This window comes from Dermacentor silvarum, chromosome 5 (assembly GCF_013339745.2).
Source record: "Dermacentor silvarum isolate Dsil-2018 chromosome 5, BIME_Dsil_1.4, whole genome shotgun sequence".
Taxonomy (NCBI): domain Eukaryota; kingdom Metazoa; phylum Arthropoda; class Arachnida; order Ixodida; family Ixodidae; genus Dermacentor; species Dermacentor silvarum.
In genome coordinates this window covers 122,694,172-122,705,225 of record NC_051158.1, presented here as the reverse complement: position 1 = coordinate 122,705,225, position 11,054 = coordinate 122,694,172, and positions in this window count along the sequence as shown.

The window sequence follows — 11,054 nt, the reverse complement described above, 5'->3', positions numbered from 1 at the left end:
GGGCTTTCGGGCCGGCCCGGGCCCGTGCAGCGCTCTAATAGGTACTGTGCCTATCCGTCTCAGCTTGTAGGTACGTGCTTTGAAAGGTTCGGTGTTAGCATTAGAGGAAGCTAAATGCAACATGTGGCGAGAAATGCGCTAAAGCATGCGGTGAGTGGTGGGTCCCTGAATGTAGACGACGGGTAAGATGAAAATGGAAAGGAAATCGAGTCGATGGGCAGACACTGCAATGTCCACGATAGAGTAAATAAAATGGAGGTTGTCCAGGATGAGCGTGTGAAGCAGGTGGAAAAGCTCAAAAATGAGCTCAATATGGAGCGCGATGCACGGAAGGCGGTAAAAGATAGACATCGAGCCGCTGAGGAAACACTGAACAGTGCCGCCATCACGAACGAAAATGGTAATGGCGATGAAACGATGTCTCCCGGCGTGACCGGACCGGAAGTGTCTACAAGGCACGCGGAACGTCCGGTTTGGGCTGCTGGAAGGAGGTTCACCTACCTTGACGCTACACAATACCAGGAATCTGGGACATCGCCGAACAGCGCCTCTAGCGGCCGCCTCTGAAAACATGCGCATTTTCTATGGGAGAGCGTCGTTTTTCCCAAATAACTAATGATAGAAGCCATCTTTCAAAATATTACCGTGGAAATAGGCTCTAGGAGCTTAGCCCGACATCTCATGCAAGCGGTACCATTACTTACGAGAGAAAACCCGTTCCAAATTGCGGGCGAAGTTCGAAGTATGGGAGTCTATGGAAAAGGCCAAATTTTGGAGGCTTTTTTGGCCAGTAAAAAGCAATTTGCGATGAGCCTATTGCATCGATCGACGTATTATTGGGGATTTATCAACTTCAATGACTCGGCTTTCCGCTAGTTGCAGCAGCAACTCTTGAAATGGCAAAAAAGTCGTTCCAAAATCGCAGTTTTCATAACAAGGTCGCAGAATTTATTGTGGTACGTATATAAACCTAGTTTTTGCCTCCGGCAGCACTCAAACCGATAGCCGAGCGTTCTGCGCGACCACCGATAACGATCGCTGATACCACGATTGGCAGTTCGCAGGTTCGAAGACAGCGGCGCCGCTATTTTTTTTATCACTTTGTCGCTGCTTAGTTTGGCCGTTTCCCGCCAGATGGCATATTCCGAAACGCAGGTCATTTAGTTGCAGTTCTTGTTTCGTTTCTTTCTACTGTACCAACGTCTTCCTAAAAAAAAATAGCTGGCTGGTTTCGTGAACATGCGAACGTGCTTCCAAACTTCTTTTGCACTTTAGGTGTAATGTATTTTAGACAATAAACCCAACTTTGTGTTTTCAAAGTTGATTTCTTTCTTAAGGCAAACATTTATGAAGACATTACTAAGAAATATTTTTGCCTATTCAGCTATGTCATGGAAACGCGTGTTTGTGCGACTTTTGTTCAGCCTGAAACGTACCACAAAAATAAATAGCTTCCCGTGAGTGCAATTAAAAGACGTAGAAGTAGAAAACTTGGCTGCAGCCCCAGACGTAGTATTCTTACAAAGGAATACAGAAGCTATTTGACTGAGTATACTTGCATTATATCAAAGCAGAATTTTTGCGTTCCGGATCTTCGGTGCAAATGAAGGCTGTCCGAATTATTTCACAAGCTTTTTTGCTTAGTACAAACCAATACCTCGAAACATAAACATTCTATCCTCAATATGCAGCGCACGTGTCTTATCATTTGAACCATTCCCATATACCTTCACGAAATTCCCGAAATACTAAAGGTCTTCATATCCTTTTACCACGACGTACGCAGAGGAGTATTGGAAATAATGCAAAAAGACACCGGGGCGTGTTAATGTAGTTTGTCGTGTAAAAATAGAGAACTATTCCACTCACAGACCACACCCTTTTTGAGTTATGCCCACAAAGCGTTGCAAGAAGAAATTTTTTTCGGCTAGAATCACCAAAGTTACTATGGCATTATGCTGTTCTGTTCTTAACTAACTCTATTGCTGAATCAGGTCGCAGCACCATGATATAATTACTGGTACAATTCTTCAGTAATTCTGTAAGAATTTTCTCCTACGCTAAATTTAACGTGTTTGGACAATTGAAGAAACATGAGAAAGGACCGCGAGGCTTGCAGAAATGTTCCCTTATTAGAATCGTTTATCACCCATATCGGTACGGTGGTATTGTCATGATCACTCCAGCGTCCACGGACACCATTTATCACTTTACTGCCTGTAAAAAAATACAAAAGTGTCGTTCCTTGTGCGTGAGTAGCACAATCGCAGCTGATCTTTTCATATGGGCCCACTAAGCTACACCTTCCCTTTTCTGCCATGGTGCCACAAGAGATGCCAATTTCACCCTGGAATTTCTCCCTTTCAGTTTGCTAGAAAGTATAGGGACGTACACAAGACGAACAGGCGAAGTTTTGAAGTAGTCCTGAGATTTTAGTAAAATTTCATAGGCAATATTATTATCCTTTATTTGTTTACATATTTATTACACCTGATTGGTGATAATAATGACGTGCTACATAATAGTTCAGTTCTTCTACTTAATAAGTCATGTCTGAGTCTGCTGTCCTGAAAATTAACCAGGTGTAAGCACTGCATGACGTTGGCTGGAAGGCCATTCATTAAAAAAAATTGTGTGCAGAATAAAGAAAATGCAGGTGTTCAATCGCACAGTCGCCGCCAAAAGTTTACGTGGCCGAGGTTCTGCGAATAAGTTCATTTTCAACGCAGCTACCCCGCAGCCAGTAAAACTATGCAAAACTTTTGTTTTGTTTACTCTAGACCAGTATACGCTGTAAATCCGAATACTACGATGCGTGACTAAGGCGTAGAAATATAAATATTTTTTCACCTTCCGGGGTACGAAAGCTTGTGACGCTGACTATACGTTCTGAAGGCGAGGTTGCTTTTTAGCTTATTCGCGATGACAAGCGCCGAGCTCTTGGTGATGGGATATTGGAGCGTAGAATTGTAGAACTTGTGCAAGCTCAGGCGACTTCACGACGCAAACCTAGCGATAGAAGCTCAGAAGGAGGAATAAACATTTATTGTAGAGCCAGCACTTTATGATGGCCGGGCCTAACCCTCCCATGAGGGGACGTCGAGGGCTTGCCTCGCCGCCGCCTCACGGGCGTGCTGGGTCGCCCAGGTTTGGTCGTCCAGGGCGGAGCTCCGCAGAGCCTCACGCAACCTCGACGAGGGGGTCGTGGTGTTAATGTATGTGTACAGTGCTGGGCACTCCCACAGCACATGCGGAAGCGTAGCCGGGTGAGTGCCACAGCACCGGCAGTTGGGTGTACTGTAGACTTCAGGGAATATAAGGTGGAGGCGGGCGAGTGAAGGGTACGTATTTGTTTGTAGCAGACCCAGGGTGGTAGCCTGCGCCCAGCTGAATTTCGGGTGAGGTGGGGGGAAAGATCGACACAGCATGCGTTTAGTTTATTAACACTGATGATAGATGAATAGTCAGAGTAAATGAATGTTGCTGTCTAATTCTGGACAGACTCGAGTGTAATGCATACGTTCTAGATCACTGTAGGTTCCATACTAATTCCATACTACGCATTCCTATTCGAATTTTGGCCTGTCTTAAGCCTACCGAGTCTTAAGTAATCTTTGGTAGGAAATTGCTTCTTGGGATGTAGCCGAGGCCATGGTAGATGTGATTAGTAATGCGCTATATGTGAGTAGGCTGACTGGGATTATTACATGAAGTGCGCCAACGTACCTACGTAAAGCCATGGTGGAAATTATGGAGCCCCTTATTGTAAATATATTGAAGTCATCTGAGAGTGTCTCTGGTAAAAAGTTATAAGTTTATTAATATGAGGACTGATTAGCCTTCTGTTAAGCTGTTAGGAAAAATGTCATGTACGAAGTGCTATTGTGGTTAAAATTACAACGTTATCAGCGCTTCCAAAAGAAAGTGACTGTACAAGTCCATTTTTCTCGGGCGTTCATGTCACCTAGGTATCACCGCCTGACCCAAGACCTTTATGTTTTAAAATCTGCCCCGATGACGTAAGTTACGTTGCGGAAAAAAATAAATACTCTTTCTAAAGAATGAACCATAACAGCTTCCCGACAAAGCGCAGTACGTTGCCGCAAGTCGTCATTTGTGATAACGATAAGAGCGACAGCCCGTCGTTAAAAATGACTTGTCACTCCCCGGTTTTTCTTTTTTGCTCAAGGATGCAACTAACCCGTACAAGGGTAATCCCTCCCTTCGCATGATGCTTGCGACCTTTCTGGTTCTGGACAAGCGCGTTGTCTGTGTATATTTCAGGCGCTTGGCATCTAAAGGCTTAAACCTTTAAACAGCGAAAGGCTATCACAGTCGCTTCGGTAGCTGCACGGAAAGCGCGGACAATCAGTCTACTTTCAGCACAGGCGCTCTCAACCAAGACATATTTGCGAGAAAGGGGCTCCTATATTACCCATAGCGAGAAATGTATCCACAAATTACACGTCATTATCCCGATGTGTTTATGAGCCGCACTCTGGGCCTGTATTCCGTTTTATGAGAAAAAATATAGTTTGTGCAGTGTCAGTAGCCTAAACATAAAACAGGAAATTGAAGTCCTAACATCAACTATCATATATCATAAATTGAAAGAAATAAAACTGAAACTGTACTTCATAATACTCGCACTGCAAACTTTTATGCATGTGACTCATTTCGATTTCCTATCTGTTCCAGGGTAGAAATATGCTGTTCAGTTGGTAAACACAGATTATTTTGCAAAATTTGCTAAGAATTTTTGCCTCAAACATGTGTTCCTATTGGTCATGCACATTTCTCTCTATCGAATATAAGGTCGAAACATCACAAAGTCGAATTGTGAATCATTTAAAAGTTGTGCAAGCTGGCTTCTCCACATAGGGGAAATGCCGTTGGAATTTGAGAATGTAATAATACAGAATCATTTGGTTGCATAAACTTCCTGGCTATAGGCATGTAATGAAAAGCTCAAATGTATTACACGGCTTTGTCTTTTCGTGGCAATTTCATCCACTGCATTTGTAAAGCAATGTACGTTTTTTTTTATTTTAGCGCGTGAGTCCAAAAACACAGAGCAACTTATTTACCAAAGCGATATAAGTTTCAAAAGCTTGTTAATTAGGTTGTCATTTGAGCAAATAAAACGAGAGACTTTCATGTACAGACAAAATAAGCGGCTAAGAGGAACAACTGACTAGTTATTTCAGAAGAATAACTGAGTTTAGCTACGTAGTGTTAAACTATGTAGCTTTAAATAATGCGCATATATTATACATCGCCGGATAGGGGTCATTGGAGATCCCTGGGCGAGGCCTTCGTCCTGCCATGGACATAAATATAGTCTGATAATGATGATGAAACATTGCCGGAGGTGACCACCTCTCATCCAAGAAATATTTTTTACAGTTTAATAATTTATTTATTTGCGCCGTCAGCACTCGAAGGCATTACGGAAGGAAGTGGGTTGAGCAGGCTAAATAAATAATGCAATGATTAAAAAGTAAGTTTCTAATCATATAATTTTAGCTGGTGGTACGTGGAAAAAAGTTCAGTGCGCACTACGAAGGCAGCTTTACAATTATACCATATTACCTGACCTTACAAAGAATTTAAAAGGAACCTAGTAAGTAATTAACAAATTCAGATTACACAACGTACGGTAGTTGATGTTGCATGAAACTTGCGTTTATTTGTACTCTTTATGATTTCTTTGGGGAGGCGATGCCATTCAAGGGCTGTGTGAGGCCAGAAAGAGCTGAAGGAAGTTAATGTGACTAAATCTGATACGTATTTTGTACAGCTGATCAATACGATGCCATATATATGGTGACAGAGATACAGTCGTACGCGGATATATCAAGCCAACTTATAACGAATTATTCTGTATATCGAACAGCTGTAAAATCCCCTTGAAAATTCCATGCAAATGTATCGGGCTGGTGCACGCGTATAAAGAACGCTCGTTCACCAGCACATTCGATATATCGAACGTGGCGCCACGCAGAAGACCTCATAGTGCACTCCTTTGTACACTTTGAGGTATTCTGGCACCTGGAGGTGGAGAAGAGATAGTGCAGTCAGTTGAGCCCCGTCAGGCTGTTCAGATAGCCCTCATGCTACCTCGGACGTCAACATTCCTTCTATCCGATTTTGGAGGCGTCGTAGTGTGGGTTGAGTTCCTATTCACGAGTTTATTTTCCGCAAGCGATGGCCGCTACAAGTGTAAAGAAAGAATCAGCTTGGACTCTTCAATGAAGTTGAAAGTGAACCAGCATTTTTTTTTGCGGGTAAATAAAGTGTACTTGCTTTTTTCCCCCATGTTGCGTGCAGTAAGTTAGCGGCTCTCAGATGCACTAACCGGTAAGCCACCGCTTACCCGAGGGGCTATTATTTTATATACCGAATTACCTATATAACGAACTTCTTGTGATCCCCTTCAGATTCGATATATCCGGGTTCGACTGTATCAGTTTACGGGTTACAAATTCAACTTTAGCTTTATTTGGGGTTAGAGTAGCTATTCAATCTTAAGTTGAACATATAAAACGAGTGGAGTAAATTTGAGTTCTAATGAGGTAATAAATACAATGGAATTTCACACATTGGATGTACAATCAAATTTTGTTCCTATTGGTGTTTTCTATAGTAACATGAGAGAGGAGGGTGGTATTATAAGTGTACAGGAGCCAATAACCCAACGTTCGATCCGCAGTGTTACTAATGTCGATATGCCAGGTAAGATTAGCGGTAATAGGTTGACCAGGTAAGATTAGCGGTACTATGAACACGTGAATACTTTTACGAATATACAGGCTGTAACTCCGTGTTGTTAAGTAAGTAATACCCGTGTCACACGGGCGTTTGGAAGGCCTTCCAACCGATAGTGAGTTGACTCAAAGGTCAAGTTCGAGCTGCTACACGTGCGGTTGGCAGGCCGCCGAGTCAATAGTCTATCGAGTCAACGGAGCACCCTACAACTCTATTGAAATCTGGATGGCCTTCGAGCAACGGAAGTGGAAACAGCGCGAACATGCCGTCTCGTTCACAGAGTGCTCGTACTCATGTTTAGAAAGAACAAATCCAACCAAAATGCTCTAAAAATGCTACACATGAGTGTTAATTACTATTCAATAAACTATTTTCGCCACTTCATATGTGCGAACTGCACATACTCTCGACAACAGCGACGTGCTTGTGTTCATTCATTCCTCCATGTTGTCTAGTACACTCTCCCTCTACTCCATGTGTTACCGGATTCCGTCATATCGCCGCCATTTCGCAACATAAAATAAATTATAGCGTTTTTAAGTGGTTTTAATGTTCTTTAACTTTTGGTTACATGAAAACGAAAATAAAGATCCGCAGCGCCACACAATTTTGCGAGAAACGCCTGAACCACTCAACGGCATTTCAAAAGTGCCGTGTAGCAGCGCGACAACTCCTTCGAGTCGATAGAGTTGTGGCGTTTCGAAGGCCGTCGACTGGAAGGCCTTCCAAATGTACCCGTGTGACACAGGTATAAGTCGAAGAGTTGTTTTGAATGGTAGTTGCTCAGATGATGTTGCTGCTACGTCTGGTGTGCCTCAAGGCTCCGTGTTGGGGCCGATTCCTTTCCACTTTTTTAATGCGAAAGCATTATATGCCCCATTACGCGAAAACCCGTAGTTGTAGTCGGCGGCGTGACCCATTGACGCTACCAAAGATGGCCGACGGCAAAGAGTAAAAACGCGTAAAAAAGGCTCGAATTGATGACAAATTTAGCAGGCACGTTCATGTAAACAAAGTAAACTAATCCCTTTGAAAAGGAAAATAGGTAAATTTTGATCTGGGCGGGAATCGAAACCGGGCCTGCGGGGCGCGGAGGAGACCCGACTTTGTCCCCTACGACCGGATAAACTCATCCTAGCCAACTCATCCTAGCTCGACTCGCAACTCCCGCTCCACCGCTACTCCGAATTCCGTCGCTGCCGAAAATGTATGCAGCCATCTACGCCTCAAGCTCTGGCGAGGAGCCCCAACTCTCTGCCCTACGCCACCCCAAGCTACCCATCAACGATCATAAAATCATCCTCCGTCCCCGTGGCGGCCTCAACCTTCGGACCGTGAACGGCGTTGCGCTTCGCGATGGGATTCTGCAAGCAGCCCGCCTCGGACACCAAGAGGCCAAGCCAGACACCATAATCATCAACACCCTCCAACACGTCGTCCTCATCAACACTCCCGATCCACAACGCCGACACCACTACCTCGAACAAGACTTTTCGAACAAGACTGGGTGCCCAAGCACATCTACTACTCCTCTGCACTATATAGGTGCTACATCTGAAACAGCCTGAAACCGTAGCCATTTCCTGAAACAGCCCTCCAACCGTACCAAGCCTATGGCCTCATCCCACTCCTGGACCGGACTCAGGCAACCCCCAGTTCCAGTCCCCCAAAAAAGTTGTCGCAGTTTCACCTGAAAGGTGAAGCATCAATTGCGATAGCAAATTTGAAGAGAGCTATACGGAGTAATGATAGCAGCTTTATCAGCTGTATAAACTTGGACATGCAGCAGCACCGGCAACACGCAGAACTGTTGTCGACGCCGTCGGCGTTTTGCCCGCGTTCGCTCAAAATGCGTGCGGCGTTGGTGACTGTTGCCGGAGCCTCTGATATAAATAGGCACTTGGTGCCGCAGCTAAACGTCGCCTCCCTTCCCTCCCCCTCCCACCACGGCCTTTCGTGCGTCGGAAGAAGGCACGTTTGCTCTACATATATGGTGATTGTAGAGGAGGAAAGAGACGCCTACTTCTTCAGCCCTTAAGGGAGCACAGAGCAGAACGCGCGTTTGTTCTCCGCCGTGCGTTCACTCCCCGTGAAAGCGCGCGTCCCTCGCGCCCTTTCACTCGCACATACAGCGTTCGGCGCGCGGCGACGATTTCATCTCCATTGACGTCATACGGAACCTCACGGCGACGGCGACGCCGATGGCAGAAATCTGCTTTTGAGTGTCCATATAATTGCTATCGCAATAAAACCACCTGCACAGGAACCCGGCCGCCACACCAGTGAGGTGAGCTGGGCAGACGTAGTCTGCCAGGACTCCGCCTACCCCCTCTAGAAAATGTTGCATGTCCGCGCACAGCTCGCCTCCCTCCACAACACCAACCAACGCCTTCAGTCGCAGCTGCATGCCTTCCTGCAGGTCCTCACCCCTACCCCAGGGACAATGATCTCGGCCGCTAATAAACTCCCTCCCCTACTACCTTCTCCTCCTACTCGCGAACAGCCGGCCAAGAAGAGGGCTGCAACTCCCACTACCTCCTCGGCCACACCAACATCGGCCGCGGCAACCCCGGCCCTATCCCCACAATTCGAACAACTCTTGGAGGCCAAAATTCAGGCCGTGGTGCAGACGGCCATTCAAGCCTTCACCCAACAATTCTCCAACCTCACTATCCGTCTAGATGAATTTGCTCGCCAAATTTACGAGCGATTTAAGGAGCATGATGATGATAAGTGGTTCGTGAGGGAAAGGGAAAGGTTGGCGCTATCTTCTGCAGCCCTTGAGGGAGCACGGCTCAGCGCAAGATGCCCTCCACGCGACAGCCTGTGCTGCCGCGCGGCCTAAAAAGAAGGCCAAGCTTCACACCCTCTCCACTTCTCCGCTGCAAACTAGACCCTTTAGCTGTGGCATCAAATGTGTATTTATATAAAAAAGTTCTCGCAGTTTCACCTGAAAGGCGAAGCATCAATTGCGATAGCAAATTTGAAGAGAGCTATACGGAGTAATGATAGCAGCTTTATCAGCTGTATAAACTTGGACATGCAGCAGCACCGGCAACACGCAGAACTGTTGTCGACGCCGCCGGCGTTTTGCCCGCGTTCGCTCAAAATGCATGCGGCGTTGGTGACTGTTGCCGGAGACTCTGATATAAATAGGCACTTGGTGCCGCAGCTAAACGTCGCCTCCCTTCCCTGCCCCTCCCCCCCCCTCCCCCACAGCCTTTCGCGCGTCGGAAGAAGGTACGTTTACTCTAGAGCACTGCACGGGCCGATTTTTGCGGCCCGGGCCCTGCCCGGGCCCGTTTTTACATTGGGCGGCCCGCCCGAGCCTGATCAAAACATTTATGACGAGACCCGGGCCCGGCCCAGGCCCGGAAATATTCTACGTTACCCGCCCGGCCCGGCCCGCCACCCCTTTACCTTAAGCCCGAGCCCGGCCCGAGGCCGACTCGAAACCGGCCTGAACCCGGCCCGAGCCCGAAAAATACGTTTTTCAGAGTTGAGAAGCCCGAGAATAACTCGCAGAAAGCCCGAGCCCGGCCCGGGCCCGCGTCAAAAAAACCCGAGCCCGACCCGGGCCCGGGTCAAAAAGCACACGCCGTGCCTGAGCCCGGCCTGAGCCCGGCCCGAGCCCGGCCCGAGCCCGTGAAAAAACTCCTCTACCCGGCCCGGCCCGGCCCGTGGGCCGGGCCGGGCCCGGGCTTTCGGGTAAGCCCGAACCCGTGCAGTGCTCTAGTTTACTCTACATACATGGTGATTGTAGAGGAGGAAAGAGACGCCTACTTCTGCAGCCCTTAAGGGAGCACAGCGCAGAACGGGCGTTTGTTCTCCGCCGTGCGTTCACTCCCCGTGAAAGCGCGCGTCCCTCGCGCTCTTTCACTCGCACATACAGCGTTCGGCGGCGCGCGGCGACGATTTCATCTCCATTGACGTCATACGGAACCTCACGGCGACGGCGACGGCGACGCCGACGGCAGAAATCTGCTTTTGAGTGTCTATATAATTGCTATCGCAATAAAACGTTGCGAGGCGAGAAGGTGGTAAAGACTTCCGACGCTGCTCGACGAGTTTCCCGTTCTGATCTCGTCGAAAACGTCCGAGCCGCCCCCAGAGGCCCTGGCGACAGTCACCAACGCCGCGCGCGTTCGGTGCGAACGCGGGCAAAACGGCGACGGCGTCGACAACAGTTCTGCGCGTTGCGGGTGCTGCTGCATCTCCAAGTTTATACAGCTGATAAAACTACTATCCTTACTCCGTATAGCTCTCTACTAAGTTGCTATCGCCAT